This window comes from Uloborus diversus, chromosome 3 (genome assembly GCF_026930045.1).
Source record: "Uloborus diversus isolate 005 chromosome 3, Udiv.v.3.1, whole genome shotgun sequence".
Taxonomy (NCBI): Eukaryota; Metazoa; Arthropoda; class Arachnida; order Araneae; family Uloboridae; genus Uloborus; species Uloborus diversus.
This window is the reverse complement of record NC_072733.1, coordinates 82,344,488-82,363,566: the sequence shown is the minus strand read 5'-3', so window position 1 is coordinate 82,363,566 and position 19,079 is coordinate 82,344,488. Positions and strand designations below refer to the sequence as shown.

At 33.7% G+C, this 19,079-nt stretch overlaps 1 pseudogene; it reads right to left on the bottom strand.

Annotated features, from left to right (window-relative positions):
• The window catches only part of LOC129218826 (apolipoprotein D-like), an 82,257-nt pseudogene that overhangs the window by 25,056 nt on the left and 38,122 nt on the right, over positions 1 to 19,079 (bottom strand).

The following is a 19,079-nucleotide window of genomic DNA, read 5'->3' as shown; positions in this document are numbered from 1 at the left end:
AATCTTCAAAATGTAGTTATGATTGGCTTAATTAAAAATTCATCTGAGAAAAATTTACCTAAATTTAATCAAATGAAATTATTGCAAATTTAAAAATAAAACATTAAAGCTGTAAATAATATGAAATTTCTGAATTACGGATGATCATCAAATACTATTGTTAGAGCAAGCCTAACCCGACAGCATCGCAATGCTATGATTAGGTAAGCTTCACAATGCTGCCAGGATAGGTTTGCTCCGACTTTAGTCTCACGGACTTCAACTCTATTCCATGGTGGTCGGACCAGGGACCAAGACCCCTAATTAAGACATAGGGGGGCCCTAGGTCGTCAGGGCTCCTCTGGAGTCAATCCTTACAATTTTAACAATTAGTCAAAATTGTTAAGGGCTTTTGGGTGTCCTAGGCACCAGCCTAGTTTGCCACTTCGGTAATCAGGGCTTAGGTTCGACACAGTTTTCACTGGCGTTGGACCAGCGGACAACCAGTGATTTCTAATGCTGCTCATGGGGGAAAATATTATTAGCATATGTGCCAACTTTTGGAAACGGGTATCAGTAAAACTTTTATGTGAACATCTTACATCTAATTAAAAGTTTTCTTAAATTAAATTAAGAGGAGGTAATCTAGAACTGAGGTTTTTAACCTTTCTGAATCCATGTACTGCTCTTGCGTATCATTAACTATGGGTAGCTCCAACAACAACTTTTCCTTTATTGATATTTATTAAACGTCTCAATTTAAAATTTTACATGCTATGAGCATGAACAAGTCACACATATGATTTTCGAGCCCAGGCTTTAACTTTGTTCAAGAGGTAGTGGAATTAATGTCTAAAAAATACTATAAAATCACAGCAGAAAATAAGGTGATAAATGAAATAACACAGGACAGGCAGATATCGGTTCAACAAATGCAAACTCTTGTCTTACTCTCAAAAACAAAAGAAGTACATAAAATGAATGAAATGCAGTTCACTTTGTTGACTCTGACTGACTGATTACCAATGCAAATGGATTTTAATGTAAGGTAAACCTGCTGTGCTTAGTGAAAATTGATGCGTCACAACACCGAATATGGTATTTCAGTGAACATAGACAATAACTTGCATTTTTTGTTTAAACTTACTTTGAACCATAAGAATAAAATTAAAGACGAATAAATTCCAGAAAGAATTTAATACCAGTAGAATAAACGGTACCAGCAAACGTTATAACGTAGAAAGATGTTATCTGTACTACAAACATAAACAAACATTATCTCGTTTAAAAAATAAAAAACATTATAATTAGGGAAAAAGGTATACTTAATCTCAAAGTGAATAGCTTTTTTAAGTGAAAAATGTGTAATGAATTTGTTTCACGAGAGAAATAGTAACAACACAACGTGGAACAGGGTGGTTCAATCAGTGATTATAAACAAAATTTTATAATTATACGCATTGCATATGATGCTTTAACATACTATGAAATGTCATGAAAAGCTTCATAACTAAGTTGAAATATGCAGAATTTTTTTTAAAAAAGAGGCAGAATTAACACCAACACTACACCTTAACGAATGTAAACAAACATTTGTATTGTTCTGAAAATCCGAAAAAAAAAAAAAAACCCATAAATTTCGTGAAATACGGATTTTTTGGTGACTTTTACTCATCTAATATCGAAATAGTTTCATTAATTCAAATAGTGAATAACAGTAACAACACATGCAATGTGGCTCAATGATACACTACGCGAACGTAAACAAAACTTTATCTAATTCTCCAATAAAATCTGTAGCTAAAATGAACATAACACTGAATGCATTTGATACTTCAACTAACCTGGTATTGAAATAAGTGCTTTCTAAACCGCATAAATGGATTAAACCTTTTCAAATTCCACACATATAGACCTCACTTTCCTCTTCGTAGAGATAACATTTAAAACAGAATGTCCGCAGCCCGGAAGTGACATTTTCGGTTATATGTTACACGTCACTGGATGACTTCACCAGCAGATAGCCAATCAGGGAGAAGCAGTTCGCGAAAGCTCTAGGATGTGGATTTATGCATTTAATTCTCAACATGCTATTTTATGATTTTCAGGATATTCTTCTTCTACTTCATATTTACTCAGTAGTGAAATAAAACTGTGTCCCTCTGTTTCTCGTTCCTGGGGAGGGGGGGGGGGGCGCCCAGAATTCATTTTCATCGAATTTAACATTCAGCGTTTGTCACTTCGCGATTTTTGAGATCCCAAATTCTGTAACCTTTCGTATGAAACGCATATCCTACCATGACTCCTTGTTGAGTTCTCATATCCAATTTGTTTATTTTCTGTTTTGGAAGTCCAATATACGAAATGCAGCCAAAAAAAACCCCCGGGAGTATTTAATAGATGGCTTTCTTCCCCCAAAAAGCTCAAAAAAGGGTTTGGTTTTTCCTTTTAAAGCCGCTCTAGTCCGTAAGCAGTGGAAGTACATAACTGCTTCGGCTCAAAACTGCTGAGTCACATTCGATTCATTTAAAAGTTTCCATTCATTAATGTTAACTTATTGTGTTCTATGACGCTACTGTGTTAACTAGAGGATTTGTTGGTTTTTTCGATTCTTATGCTTTGGTCGCTAAGGTAAATTTCAAACCGGGAGTTCAGAAATTCCTTTCCGTTATCGGAGCTTTGCCACAAATCTCTCTTGTCTTTTGAAACCTGACAAAGTGTTCTTAAACCTCACTTTTCTTCTTAAAGAAATAAACTGGAGAGTTTCTTGAAAAATCGTCTATTATTGTGAAAATAATTTCTCTCCCCCCCCCCCCCTTTAAAGAACTCAACTGCTAAGGAACCCATCGTATTCCAATGCAAAAGATCTTACCGGGCGTTGACTTGAATCTCCGTTACAGGTTTAAATGAAATTCTCCGATTTTTTCATTTTACACGGATAACAATCTGACATATTTTTACTTTTGATAAGCAGTGAAAGACAGTGAAGAACAGAATCACACTTTTCATTATTTATAATATACTTTTTGTCTTCCTCCTGAACATGTTGATGCCAAAATTTATGACTCAAAGTGTTCTAAAAGTTAAAATGTAAGGAAACTGATGAGTTTCAAGGTTATAAGAGTTTCAAATTCTACTGTAGTTCTCGAGCATCTACTTTTCTAAATGAGCATGTCTTTCAAAGCGAATAAAATATGAGAAACAATGCATAATAATGTAAATATTCTACTTTAAATTTAAAAGCTGTAATTTTGACGAGAACGAAACACTGCCAGATCAGAAATGAAAAGCTGAAAATTGTAAAATATAGCCAGGCACGGCCTGAACTTAAATATGTTGGAAAGGCGTATAATCTCTATTTGCCAAATGGAACTTAAATATTTGCCGATTAATAAAATACTGGTGAATGCAAACATTAAGTACGCACAATTAAGTATAGTATCTAATGAAATTTGGACATTCGAGCATTTAAAAATTGCAACATTACAATTAGGTCCCCAAATTTGCCGAATAGCCAGACAAAATTTTCCCAATATGGCATTTTTGGGGAGGTCATAGAGACTTCCCGTGACCTCCAATCGAGTGCCTTTAAATATAGTTTCTAAAATTATTTTTACGTTCACAAGTTTCAATGGTACTAGTGCAATTTTCCTGAAGTAAAACTTTAATTTCCTGCTGACGCAAATATAAAACTTTTAAAACACAAAGATTTCGTGTTTGTATTTTAAGATGCTTATTTTTTAAGTTTTTTTTTTTTTGAGTTCTTTATTGATGGTTTTTTTAATTATTATTATTTTACTTTCGACCGATAAGTATGAAAGCTGGCTCCAGATTTCAGAGAATTTTGAGTCGTTTAGACATCAGAGTATTGTATTTCCACAGTGTCAAATTCTTCAACAAAAAATATCAGTAAATTGTATACTGTTTGCATGTCTCTCTGTCACGTTGTTATTTTATTTATTGAATTATGTACAGAATATAAAATCTACTGACGCTATAACGTAAAGTTTTTCAATAAAATGGTTAAATGCAAAATGTTAAAGAATTTAAAACTGAACATAAGAAAGAAAAAAAAAACAGAAGAAAAAAGTCAATCGCGATATGCTAAAAATTCACTAGAGAACATAAAAATTTAAATTTTAAGTACGGACATAGTATATAACACAAAATGTAATCGTACACAAAGTTTAATGTTCTAATAACTTTAAATACGATCAAGAAAGGAATTGATTTATTTTTAAATAAAATTTGAGTTTCAGAAAATGTTTAAAAACTATCACACGTGCAGTAAAATATTCAGAATCACAACAACTACTCGGATTTTTGCTAGAAAGCAATCGCTACAACTTAGCAACTATAAGAAATTGCAAAGTCAGCATCAACGAATATTGGGATACGAATTGCAATTTCAAAATAAACTGTTATTTTACATACATTCTCGATGATAAAGAAAACTATATTATGAGGAAAAGGGAATGAATAATATAACCAGCACTTACCTTTAACTTGGATTACAATTGAGCAATCCTGCCTCAGCCCACCCGAATCATCAAAAAACATGGCTGCCAATATCTTGAATTCATTAGTTTCTGTTCCCGTATGAAAGAAACACCTTTTGCGCATCGTTTTGCGCAATCTAAAATATGTTTACAGTTTTTCTCTGTTATTTGGCAGAGCAGTATTAAACTGTAGGAAAAAGTAGTATATTACTATAAAAACAACAATTATTTTTTGCAGTGTAGGGTAGGTGGGGGTAAAGCCCCGCGTGGGGTAAAAACCCGCACCGAGTTTTCGAACTGATCTCAATCGAGTAAAAAGTTGACCATCAGGTGATAGTTTTGTCTCATTGAAACTAATTGTTCCACGAAAGTTTGACTCGGTGAGTTACTCTCAAGGTAAGAAAATGAGGAAAGTCAATTTTCTACTACTTACATGTAACTTTTCTGTTACATTATTTAAGCAGTACAAACTGCGGGATTTGAGGAAAAGAATCGGCGAATTCCTTGATGGTACTGCTGAATTTAAGCTTTACTTTCGGGTTGAAATAATTTCCTTGGGGGTTTTCTAAAACAACATGGCGGCGGTTTTTCCAGAAAGTGGCTAAATGGGGTAAATCACCGCAGGAGTTTTGTGGTAAATCCCCGCAGCTACAAAAGTGCGGAGATTCGTACTTGACCCAAAATTGCCAGTTTTCCCCTATTTCTTTTTTTTTTTTTTTTAGAATGTGATTTGGGCAATTATTTTCATTAAAAAAAAAAAAAAATTCGTTTGTTCGTATTTGCTAACAAATTTTAATGTGGGTAGGATTATATGGGTATTTTATTTTTTAATAACATTTTTTACGCTCGTTTCAGTTAAAACATATTTTTAATTTTTGCAATTTACTCCACGACGTACAAAAGGAAAATATATTTAAGAGCAATAACGGAGGTTTAACTCAATGAAGCACTTAGATTAATAGAAGAATGCTCATCTATTCGCATAGCAGCCGTTAAAATTGGGTTCAATGAAAGAACTAGCTGGAATTGACTGAAGAAACGGGGAAGTGAGAAACTTGGAAGATTTAGAGTAACCTTTACTGCAGAGCAAGAAAGAAAGAAAGATTTGGTAAATTTTTGTATTGCTATCTATCGGCGGTTTTTTGATCTCACTCTAAAATCTCCGAGGTTTCTTCCTTATTAGTATGCATAGGAAAACTAAATAAAACCTCAATTTTGTGTTCAATCCCAACTTGCTGTTAGGGATTTTGCAAGTGAGTTAATGAAGAGAAATAGATTGTCTCTGCGATTTCTAATCAAAACCAGCGTAGCCAGAGCCATGGGTTTCAAATAGGGTTTAGCTCTCACAATATTTTGACAGTTTATAGAATTCGCGTTAAAAAAGTGAAAGTTCAGCTCCAACCAAATATTTAACATGGGCGAAACTGGTCTGCAGACGGATACCAAACAAATTTCTCTACTCGCTGCTCCTAAGGAAAAGAAGAATGTTGCCAAAACTGTTGCAGCTGAGTACTGCGGCGTGTGCCATGAACCCTCTTCAGCACAACATCCCTCCCTATTTTACCTATGCAAGAAAAAGAAAGAACCCCCAATTGCTTCGAAGCGGTCCAATAGGACGAATGGGAAAAGCCATGGAAAAAGAACAGCTTGTTGTGGGAAAGGGAGAGGAAAGGAGTGCGAAAAACAGAAAAGAGCATGATATGGAGTCAAAACGACATAAGTTAACTTTCACAACACCAATGTCAAAAAAAAAAAAAAAAAGAGAAGAAAAGAAGAAGAAAACAGGCCAAAAAGCCAATGAATCCAAAAATAGAAAAACAGAAAAGAGTCAGAATGAGACTTTTCACTTTATTCGATAACTTAAATAAAGACATGAAAGTACAACTTTAAAAATCTAATTCAATGAAGAACGTTATAAAGAGTTATATCAGGTGTGTTTTTCATGCAGTCATCCTTTTTTATCCATAATTATCTTGAATGGGGTAAAGATCTGCATTGCGGTGCTTTACCCCTTCAATGCGGGACTTTACCCCATTTTGTGAGGTAAAACCCCGCAATAATTTTTTTTCGGTTCATTTAGAAATTTCTCCGTAATTAATGATCAGACTGAGCTAGAATTAGGAGATGCAATAGCTAACAAACCATTCTACGATTTTAATTTGAAATAGCGAGAAATTCTTCTCTTTATTAACCACAATGTTACAAAAACTGTAAACTGCGGGGCTTTACCCTCACCTACCCTAGTTGGGACGAACCTAACCTGGCTGCATAATGAAGACTCTCTTGATTCTTATTACAGCATTACGACGCGAAGCTGCCAGGTTAGTTTTACTGCAACTATAGGTACCTACGTAGCATATAGTTCACCCAGTTTAGTCTCTTAAAACTGTTATTGTATTGTGAAATCATTCTGTCTTGAGAGGTTACGACATTTTTTAAATTTATGTCTTCATTTACAATGAATGACTTTGTGTTTCAGTAAATTTCCTAGCAACTAAAATATTTTTTTAATAAAAAAACCTTTTATGTAGCCTTCTCCTTCTTGGCATATTGGAGTTATCTTGGCCACATTGCGCAGGAATAAGCTTTCGGTTTTTCCCAGCACTGTTAATAAAAGTGAAGAGAAATCTTTCTTATTTGAAATCCCACACTTTTGTTTCATTTTTCAGAGATTTCTTCATTCGATCTATTTGAACCGATTTTTAATGTCTACCATACAAAACGCAGAAACGGTGACAATTAAGTGCTTCATTAAGCTTAACATTTCTCATGGTTTCAAATTGTTTTCTTTTATAAGTTCTGGGACAGAAAATCATACGTAAGGTAAATGAACAAAAAAAGGAAATTATATTATATTATTGGAAACATATTTGATTTTAAATAGACGTAAGGTTTTATACATAAAAATCCTATCCAATTTAAATCTTTATAAATAAATGTCCACCGACAGTTTTTATTAAAGTAGAATAAACTGCACAAAACACATGCTAAACAAAAATGTCAATAAAATTTCAAAAATTAAAATTTTAAGCGCAATGGAGCAAATCTCCACACTTTTGGAGATGCGGGGATTTGCCCCAAAACATCTGCGGGGATTTTCCCCATTTTGGCACTTTAAGAAAAACGCCCCCTGTTGTTTTCAAACAGACATTAGAATAACTATTTTTACTCAAAGGTGAAGCTTTAACGTAACAGTATCAACGTGTTTCTCCTTGATTATTCTTTTCAAATCCTACATTTTCCAATGTTCAAATAATACTTTAGAAAAGTTGGATCAAAGTGGTAAAAAACAGATTTACCCCTTTTTCTCGTGTCTGGATTGCCTGGGAAGGACACATTTTCATGACACAATTGATTTTACTAGGACAAACCTACCACCTAAAACTAAACTTCTCACTCCAAGGCTATCAGGTAAAAAAGTCGGTGCGGGTTTTTACCCCGCGCGGGGCTTTACCCCCACCTACCCTATTTCAATTTTCCAATTGTTTCATTGCCTATAGGAGTTGGCACATTCCTTTCAAAAACCCAATGTCCGGATTCAAAAGAAGAGATTGAAATAGTTTCTAAATTTCCCTATCGTAACATTTTGGGCTGTATTGCTTTTGTTGCGAGTAGAACACGGCCGGATTTAAGTTACGCGGTAAATATCTTGTCTCAATTTCAATCGAATCCAGGACTTATGCATTGGAATGTTCTACTTGAATTACTCGGGTATTTAAGCTATACAAGCTCGTTAAAACTCTGTTTATCGAATGTTTCCGATTTAAAAATTGAATGTTTCAGCGACGCAGACTTCGCTGCAAATCGCGATGACAAAAACTTCAATCGGTGGTATGATTTTTTTTATCGACAAATCTCCCATCATTTGGAAAACATTCAAGCAAAAATGCGTCAGTTTATCCATTATGGAAGCGGAGTATGTGTCGTTAACAGAGGCAGCGAAAGAGCTTATCTGGATTGTTCGCATTTTAAATGAAATTGTAAATTTAAAGTTAATCAACTTGAAACCCAATTTCAAATTACTCTGTGACAATCAAGCTGCAATTAACTTTTTAAATTCTTCGATAGAGAACTGTAGAACTAAGCATATTTATATAAAATTACATTTCGTGAGAAATTTAATTGATGAAAATTTGTTTGATTTAAATTACGTTAATACGAAACAAAATTTTGCGGATCTTTTCACGAAACCTTTAAATAAAGTAAAATTAAATTCTTTTTTGAAAACCTTTTTGGTTTAAAAATTTCAAAGTCCAACAACACTTGAGTGTTTCTTGGCAAATTTTACTAGAAACAAAACTTTTCTTGAACAAATGTAATTACTTTATCTTTGAAAATGAAATTTGTGTACTTGTTCATATGTATTTTTGAATCGTATCTTCCATTTTCTCGTATACCTACTGGTCATGACTTTCTGGAGCTAAAAGGACTTGTGAAGCTTCAACCTATTTCTGATGTCATGCTATCACATTTTTAAAAGCTTAATTACATTTGAAAAAAAAAAGTGTTTGTAATGTTTTAATACATTGTGCTTTGCAAGAGGCGGGCAGTGTTGGGAATTCCAAATAATATTACAAATTATTTACGTTTATTTTGATATATTTGGCTTTAACTAAATCCCTATTTTCTTTTATCTTGCGAAGTCACAAATGCTAATTTCAATGTTTGTAAAGCTTGACCACGAAAAGAAGGCGGATGACCTTGAAGCGAAACGTCGTTTGTATCATAGGTAATAGGTAGAATCTGCCAGAAAGCACCGAATAGTAAGAGGCGTGGTCTCGCAAATCCTATTTATACCAAAATAACTACAAACGACCTACTACAAATAATACAAATGATGTTTTAGCTTCAAGGTCATCCGCCTTCTTTTCGTGGTCAAGCCATACCGTATTTCCCGATCTTAGACACGTGCGTGCCTTACGTCATGAAATGACTAAGATCCTTTTTCATTTGATTGGCCGCCGTTCTAACATCGGGAAATGCGCATCTCAAATGCATGTCTTGTAATTAATGCAAAAGACTCTGAATGGCTATATATGTTGCTTCGGTAGCTCAGTTTTTCTCTCTCTTTTAAGGCGCCGTATTTTAATTTCATGGTCAGCCAAGTCGGCTGTTTACCGTCATGCTCTCGACGGTATTAGGCATTTTATAACTGTAAACTTTACCTGCAAACCTTAAGTTCAAATAACTGAAACCTCGATTGCATAGATGACTCTTCATTTGTCATATTGCAAATTTACAAATAATGGTTTTGCGTGTTTTACTAAATTATCTATGCTTCGAGAGAACTTATTTTGTAATTTTATAATTCATATGTAAATAGCTCGCCAAGGATGTCAATGTATTTTATAACCATGGAGGAAATAAAAAGACATAATTTCAACCACAGGTATTGTTGTCTGAAAAGGATTCCAACTACACTCTGCAACTCAAAAGGGCACTAATTAAATTAGTCATTGGTGCGATAACTTCGTTGACATAATCTCATCGCACAATAGTCATAGCACAAGTTAAACTTATAAAATTAACCGAAAAGCTCAATCCGATGCTTTAAAACTGATTTTTTAACAAAAAAAAAAAAAAAAAAAAAAAAAAACCAGAAAAAATTTTAGAACGTGGGTGTGTTTTTCGTCATTAGCTTGCATGATAAGCTGTAAAATGAGAGGTAAATCAAAGAAATTGATCAAGAAATAAGGAAGATCTCGCGTAGGAACAAAACACAGGCTTCAGAAATAATATGTAAGGATTATTGGTTAATTTATAAGAAAAATATGACAATGATACGTATGTATATTGCTTTTTTTTACAAATCATTTTTAGCAACGTTTAGGGTTTTCTCCGAAAAGTGTCCTCGAGATTTGGAAAATGGCTTACTCGAACCTACGCCCCCTGGATCGCGATGCGGTTCGCGACGTCCGCGTCTTCGGGTCGAGCCACCGTGGCTACGCATATCCCGCGTTCCTAGCATTCTATATTACAATTAAATTTACCCCGTTACGCGCACAAATCGGTTTACCCAATCATAAGAAGATATCACTTCAAAATTTTGAGGTAACCAGTACAAATGGTAGGTAAACCTCTCCTCAGTCTTGGAGCAAGAGATAGTACTAGTAGCCTGGATAGGTTCTGCTGTACAGCATGAGTTAGAAAAAAAAATCAATGAAACCCTACGTAAGACGTTATCTTTAAACGCGTTTTACTCAACTTGAAAATGTCCACTTACATCCCTTTGCTTCTCACTTCCTCAATTATTTCTCATAACAACACAGCAAAGAAGATACTAAGCTTGATCTTAAAAAGCACACAACTCTTGAAAGAAAAAAAAATGAATTTGTTGCCGACAAACACTTTCCACAACTAAAGATTACAGCAAAGATTTTAAACACTGTCTTGTAATTGGTTTTGTGCTCTACAGTTTATTACAATTTCATACCAAACCACTCGGCACTCACCTACGACATCAACATAATGCAGTTTCATGCTTATTATCGAACGTCAGTCTGGAATAGCCTTAAACGAATAGGAAGTTGTGGAGCTCTTATTGTAGCTGAAATACCTGCTTCTTGGTAGCTACAACTACCTTAGCATGCTATCGAGGGTCCTGATACCTGATGATGCTCATGTCTCGAAGCAAAACATGTGTAAAAAAACAATGGGCTTAACTATAACGCTGGGTTAACTTTAACTATAACGCTGCTAATTATGTAATACAGGAAAGTTTCTAACCAGGTAACGTTACGTTTGTGTGATAATGAAAAACATAAATAAATACCAATTGAAAGATAATAGTAAAACAGGATTCCGGATGCATAAATTACTTGCCTTCGTGTCCCCGTTATCGAAATATGAGGTCAAAATTTTAATCGGGTGTACTTTTAGTTTCCCGCCAATTCTTTAAATTTTGGCGCTTTTCTTGAAATTTCGGCAGTTTTTAAGAATTTATATCTCGATAATGGAAACACGGAGGCAACTAATTTTTGAGCGAAAAAAAATTTAAAAAATGTCTCAACATGCTCTTTCGATAACCACCTATTTAAGCCTTTTTCATTATTACACTATTTGTGTGGATCCTCGGTAAGATCAAAATATTCTGAACAAATGTGGGAACTAGCTATTTAATAAAAGTGTCTAACTGTCGGCAGTCACAGCTTTAAATGCAAAACAGCGGGGTAGAATCAAACTTTTTAACCATTTCAATTGGCGTTTAGATTTTATTTCTGTGAGGGCGTTGAAGCAGGGAAATTTTAATCAAGCAACATTTAAAAAAAATGGATTCTATCGGTCAGTGTTGTCAACATGCTTTGAACATAAGTGGTGAGCATTTGAATATTCTTATTAAATGGATGTCTCCCCCATTAATTGCCATTATTTTGATTTTAGAAACTTTTCTCTACTACAACAATTGCAACTGTCATAGCCAATTCAGAAAGAGAATGTGTGCGTTTTTTGGATCCGGTACAAAGTTACATGTATATTTTAATCATGTAAAATATTGTAGTTACTGATACATTCATAGGATTCAAGAAAGAGAATCACTCTTACAGAAATACAAAGAAATCCATGGAAGGTTAATGATTTATTCATTTTACGGCCCTCTGAAGTAAATGCTTTAGATAAGTTAATGCTCAAATCTTGTTTACAATTTTATTTCTCCCAGGCTATCTGAACGAAATTTGTTTGAACAGACAATTTTGATTAGTATAAAATCTTGAATCAAGATATGAAAGAATACTTTTCTTGTTGAATAATGGGGATGAATAAATTCATTTCGGTAATCACCCGCCTTTGACTCACCGTTTAGAAATGTTTTGAAAATGTAATAATACGGACTATGACAAATTCAAGAATTGGAAAAACATTATCTGGATATTCTGCGCAACAATATGAATTAGAAAACCTATGCAGACGTCAAGATATTTTATTTTTAGCGCACATTGACATAAGGAAGTTTGAAAGACGAGATATCTCGTTCGTAATCATGAACTTGTCATTAGACTTTAGACAAGTGGGTTTGCGATAATAGAACTAGTTTTTTGGGACTAGTTATGGTAATTGAACTTGCAAATTTTTCGTTTTTCAATTTTTTTGCACTTTTGTTGTTTATTGTGCAAGCTTGCTTATTTGGTTTTCGATGAAAAAAAAAGTTTGAATAAGGCGTCTAGTTCCGACACTTTTCTATTGTTAGTATGGAATCCAAAACACGTTACTTTAAATGTCTCGAAAAAACTTATTTCTGCTGATAGTGCCGTTTACCTGCCCACGGCAGTAATGTAGACTGAGTGTAACAGATAAACATATTCACTCGGGGAACATGTACTTGGAAGGAATGACTAACCTGTGCCCTTCAGAGGATTCATCTGAAGTTTTGCTGGTTCAGATGATTTTGTGGTAATCAGCTCCGAAACTTCAGATTAATATTTGCCACTGTAAAAAAACAAAATACAATTTTTTATAACATAGATTTTTTTTTGCCTTAGGATATTAACAAAATACAGAAATTAAGATGTTGAATATTATGCAGTATTCCATAACAAGCAATTAACAGCAAGAAGAATTCAAGGAATAAGTTCGGTTCATTTTTTTTTATGTATTTGAGGGTCATCAAAATTTCAAACTAGCTGCAGATCACTCTGAGGACTCCACATGCGCGGAAAACAGAAAGCGTCGGCATAAACGGAATTTCCGATTCAGTCGTTTTTCCGCGCAAAGGGTGGTTTTCAGAGCAGAAAAGACAACGCGGCTGCAGGTGGCTTCTGGACGTTCAGCTTTTTGTTTTGGTATCAGCGGGAAAAATGGATGATCAAGATGAAGAGATTGCCGTGGCGAATTACATTTTTTAAATTTGATCGCTGCAAAATACAGAAATAAAATAGAATGGAATAAAAAAAGGGGGGGGGGGAAGCATTCTAAGTGGCTGAGGAAGATACTGCAAGAACGGGGAAAAAAACTAGGCTTTCAAGCTACTTTGATAAAAAAGCTGAAGGTGAATTCTACCCATTTATGAACGATCCACTGTAGCTGTTTTTATGATGAGCTTAGATTTCGTGAATTTGACGTTGCTGGAGCCAAAAGAAAAAAAAACAAGGTGAATGAATAAATATTTACTTGAATAAATCTCCAAACAAAGCCATTCAGTGTGGGTAAGAAAAATTAAAAATCATGAAAAATTAAGATTACACATGATGTATATTATTTCTTCCCTTTTTGGATAACAAACAATAATAGATTCAATTATTCATTCATATTTCAATATTTTAATTTGATTTAATATTTCATTAAGGAAAAACTATTGTTTTTCTAAGAGAGTAATATGGAATTTTAACTATAAGAATCAGCCAAAAATAGTGAAATTTTGGTGTTTTATCTTCCTAAAGAAGTTTATGGGCCTGAAGAGGGGGGGGAGGGATTTTATAAAGAATATATAAGAATGTAACAAACTAAAGTAAAAAAATATATGATGCCTAGATTTTCAGGAAACCACAGTCGGTTGAATAGCTAATTACACCTCAAATGTTGATATTATCCATTCATATTTCATTGATGTTAAGATAAAACATAGTAACAAAAGATACTAGCATTTTGCTGGTTTTACAGAACGTTTTGTTAACATTTTATTTGAATTAAATGTTCTAAAAAATTCCAGAATTTTAATATATTGTTCTGAATTTTCATTGTTCACTAAATCTCATTATGTTTAATTTATTTAAATATTTTAAATTCTAATCAAAAGCATTTTAAGCATTCAAAGCTTGCATTTTTACTAAGTTCACTAATATTTCACACATCAGTGAATCAAAATAACACACAAATAAATATTTTTTTTATTTAAAACTAGTCGACCCGTGCGGAACTCCGCACTGTGCTTCGAATCGTTTCATAAGGTATTTCGGTCTTTAAGAATTTCAAAGGAAGAACCGAAAAAAAAGTAAGCGCAGAAGAGAAGGCATGTAATTTAAAGACATCAGTAACAAAACCTCGTTAAATACAACGTTGTGATAATTTGATCATCGCTCACCTTTTGGTCGTACATATTTTCAATTCAAACATAAATATCATTAAAAGTGTGGCTGAGTAGTGACTCGTGAAAAAGCAATAATTGTGCATGTAAAAAAACAGGTTGTGGCAAATACAGTCCTGCCCATGTGAGCATCTGACGGGAAAAAAAGAAATATTAAAGAGATATTTATTGGCACGGATTCGAATTGGCGCCTTTCTGATTAACAGCCCGACTCCCCAACAAACCTAGCAATTGCGCCTTCCTTTTCGAAAGCTATTCCTTGAAGGAATGCGTAGTAAAAAACAGCAAAAAAACCTTTTTGCCAAAAAAAAAATAATAATAGTAATAATAAGATCATGCTTCTATGTTTTGTCATTAACCAGCATGATACGATTTAAAATTATTCGAAAAGCATGGAATTTGATTAAAGGATGACGAAGATCTCACGTAGCAATTGAAACGAACATTCTAGAGAAGTAATAAATTAGATTGAAAATAAGTGTTTTTATCTTTGAATATTGAACTATTTCACATAGAAGGTTGCTTTAACAGTTACGGTTTAAATGCCAGCACATGTTTCTCTTTTAATCGAACACTTAAAATTCAAAACCAAAACCAGTTGAACTGAATCCGTTTTTTAACTGTAATTTTTCGAACGTAGACAAAATGTATTTTTTTTCAGCAGAAAGCAGAGGAGTAGAAAATGATTTCTTGCTAATGAAGTCGATAATAATTTTAATGCTTTATATCGTATTCGCGCGAATAAAAAATTAAAGGTTTACTGGGTGAAACTCGTAGTTTTAATTTGGCGTAGTATTTTTTCATTTGTACAAAAGGTCGAACACTGCTATTAGAAACATCTACATTTCAGCATACAATGAAAATGTTTTTCTGCACAGAAAGAATTTCCTTTAGGTAAATCTAATACTTGTTTATGCTTTCATTATGCTGAGTGGTCTGGATGTAGTCAAAGCTTTAAAAAAAAGGAAGAACACTCTTCGATTAACAGTCAACTTATCCGAATGATAACTGTAGCCTGCATAAAGGAGTCGAAACACCAAGTAGCATTCCCACTGCATTTATTTTATTACGTTTGTATGTTATGAGTACATGTAATGCGTAATACTAATATAAATTTGAAATTCTTTCCGACAGCCCAAACTTACCCGAAGTTCAGATAGTTTACAGCTGAACGCTCTACCGAAAAAAACTTATCAATTTAACCGAACTAAGTCCAGTGCTTTTAAGCTTTATTAAAATATGAACACACAAACAGGCTTTTTTTTTTTGCCGAAAGCGACGTAAAAAATGGAAAACTGCATTAGAACTTTGCTTTTAAAAAATGCATAAGAACTACAGGCAGCATCAAGGTTTTGAAACAGCAAAGGGCGTTTTTGAAAACTTGATTTTTCGACCGTAAGTCTATTTTTCTTCATTAGCCAGCCTGATAAGTTTTAAAATGAGAAGGGAATAATATATAAGATAAGATATTGAAGAAACATTTTTTTTATTCTTGAAAATTTTTGCAATTTGTTACCGCAGGCTGCTTGAACCGTTATGACTTAGATGGCAGCACGTGTTCATCATTTAACAGCACGGTTAAAATACAAAATAAATTGAACTATGCTCTTTTTTAAGCGTAGCTTTTCGAATGTAGTAAAAATGTGATAAGCTATTTGTTTTTTTGCAAAAAGAAGAAAAAATATATATTTTACCCTTCAAATTGAGGTAGTAATTTTTTTATTTGTACAAAGAGTCAAAAACTCATTAGAAGAATCTATATTTCAATATACGATTTATTATTTTTTTCTGAACAAAAAACATTTCTATTGTAGTCTGAAATCTTAAACCTGTTACTTATATTTTCGCTTACATTATGCTTTAATTTTCTTACCAGAGCCAAAGCTTAAAAAAAAAAAAAAAAAAAAAACTCACAATTCCGAAGTAATTTAGCACAAAGTCACTTCAAGTTTTCATATCAGCAATTAGCGTTTCCTTCTCATTCATCTTATTCCTTCATAGTTGTTATTCACTTAAGTGTTCATGTACTGCGCGATATTTCTCTAATTTTTTGTTGCAGATTGTCCGGACGTGGGCCCGAACACGCATTCTCCTGGTTACGAAGAGAACGCTCTGCCGATCAAGCTATTCAGCTCTGTCGGTCATAGCGCAAATTAAAGTTATAAGTTTAACCGAAAGCCTCATTCTGGTTCTTTAAAACAGGTTTTTCGGCTGAGAAAAACCATTTTTAGACCGTGGGTCTATTTTTCGTCAGTAGCCAGCACCATAAGCTTTAAAATAAGGCGTAAATCAAAGAAATCGATCAAGAATTGAGGAAAATCTGGCGTAGAAACCAAAAACAGGCTACAGAAATAATATATAAGGATGCTCCACTTATTTACATATTTTAATTCAATTTATTCTGCTGTATTAAAAGTTCAATGTCAGACATTGCTTTTATATTTTTTTTCTCCTTGAAATAAATTTACATTTAACTAGAAAATTCTTGAAATGAGATCATCTTTAACTAAAAATTCTCCTTTGCTTTCTTGACAGCAAAATGGCAGTTCTACTGAAGTCATTCCTACATCAGCATTAATCCGCCAATCCTTCTTTTAATGTGTTTGCTCGATCTGAAATATAAAATAAATTTGTTTACACACAAATCAGGTAACTGAAGCAGTAGAGCCTGATGTAGATCCTTGGTAGGATCAATGGTACAAACAGAAAATTTTCTTTTGGGGTAAACTCTTTCCTAGCGTCAAAGCAAAGGTACAACAACATATGTATACACAGACCCACAACCAGTTCATAAGGGTTTATCCCCATCAAAGAGCTATGTTTTTATTATGGAGGTGGTCATTCATAAAGGCCAAAGATAGTCTTCTCCTCTTTTTTAAGGCCTCACACTTTCTCAGGAACAACACCCTTCTATTTTTAATCTGTGATGTTTATTGAATAGCGCTGGGGTCTTCATTGTGACATTAATTTAAAAAAAAAGAAACAAACAAACAAATATGCAGCACACACAACACATAAGTATATAACTGAGCAGTGAGCAGTAGAGACAATCATTGCAGCTCAAGGGATGTTGAAAAAAGCTAAAATTCTCATTTGAATCTAATCTTTAATGGAGGGTTAGTTTTCAGATTATTTATATAATATTTGAAATTTGATTCAACTGAACAACCTATAAGAATATACTTACTAATAAGTTTTCAATAATTGGTTACAAAGCTCATTTTTGTCATGTAATTTAGGTTTAGTTGCTTTATTGATCAAAGTAGGTAGTTTTTAATACTTCTTGATTTGAATAATCATTTCTTTGAAAGATAGTTTTGCCAAAGCAAAAATCTTTTTGGAGGGTGTCACATACACAAACATTAATAAGAGCTATAGTATAGAAAATGTTCAGTTAAACTATTTTCCTTTAATGATCTTGTTCTCTTAAATGATTTAATAATTAATACTTATATATAACTCTGCCAATCATATCATCTATTTTGTACTCAAAATATTCATCATAGACTGCTTTGAGGCACTACACACTTGATATTCAAGTTTCAAATTATTTTCTAATAATAATATAGGCTATTTGGATTTCCTAAACACTCCAAAGAAAAACAGTTAACCGGTAGGATAGGGTTCTGAAGAGCGCTCTGATTTTTTATTCAGAGCAGGAGTCGAGCAACCCCTGATCCAGCAGCCCCAGAGGAAAGGATTTGGAATAGGAACTTGGAGGACATTGACTATGAAAACATTAAATGTGCCCCAGACACCATTAGTGAACACGGACATCAAACTCTTCAATCATTACCTTCTGGAAACCCTATGTTGATGAGAGTATTTATTTTTTCAACTTGGGGGAGCACCAAAGCTCAACCAAAAGGGGTCTTAAGGCTGCTCTTCAGTGGGGAAGAAAAACGATCTCGCTTGAAAATGGGCCTTTTCTTTAAACGAAAGCAGTGTACATCAGTGAAATGATTGACACTTCAACAGCCAATAGAACGAACGGTGACCGATGAAAGTGTGGATCATGTGACCTGTCACATTATGCAGGGGGACAGACCGGACGCTCCCCCTGCTGTGCAAGTCAAGGGAGGTATAGCTGTCGGCGAAATGAAACCGCAGCTTTTTAGACCCTTCCAAGGAAATTCTAGTTCTTTCCCTCTTGAGTCTTGACTACATAAGTAAAAGAAAAATAACTCAATGTAAAAGGCGCGAAATTTTACATTGCCGCGCATTTTGCAATCCTACTTGTGATATTAATTTATTTGTATTCGCGCTAAAATTAATTTTGAAACAAAGATTTTTTCCCCCATTAATACGGTTTCAGATCTCATCTAGGAAAAATTAACGAATGAATGAATATTTGCAATAAATAAATTCATAAATTCGTTTTATTTTTAGAAAAATGTTCGTTATTGAAAATTGATGATTTCAAAAAAGGAAGGAAAAAAAAGATAGCCCGCATGACCACACTGAATTTTAACGAAATGAACTCCAAATTCTAACCAAAAAATATTCTTTAAAAATGGATGATCCTACTTAATATATTTGAAAAATCGAGTGCCGAATAAAACTGGAGACTAACTAGTTATCGG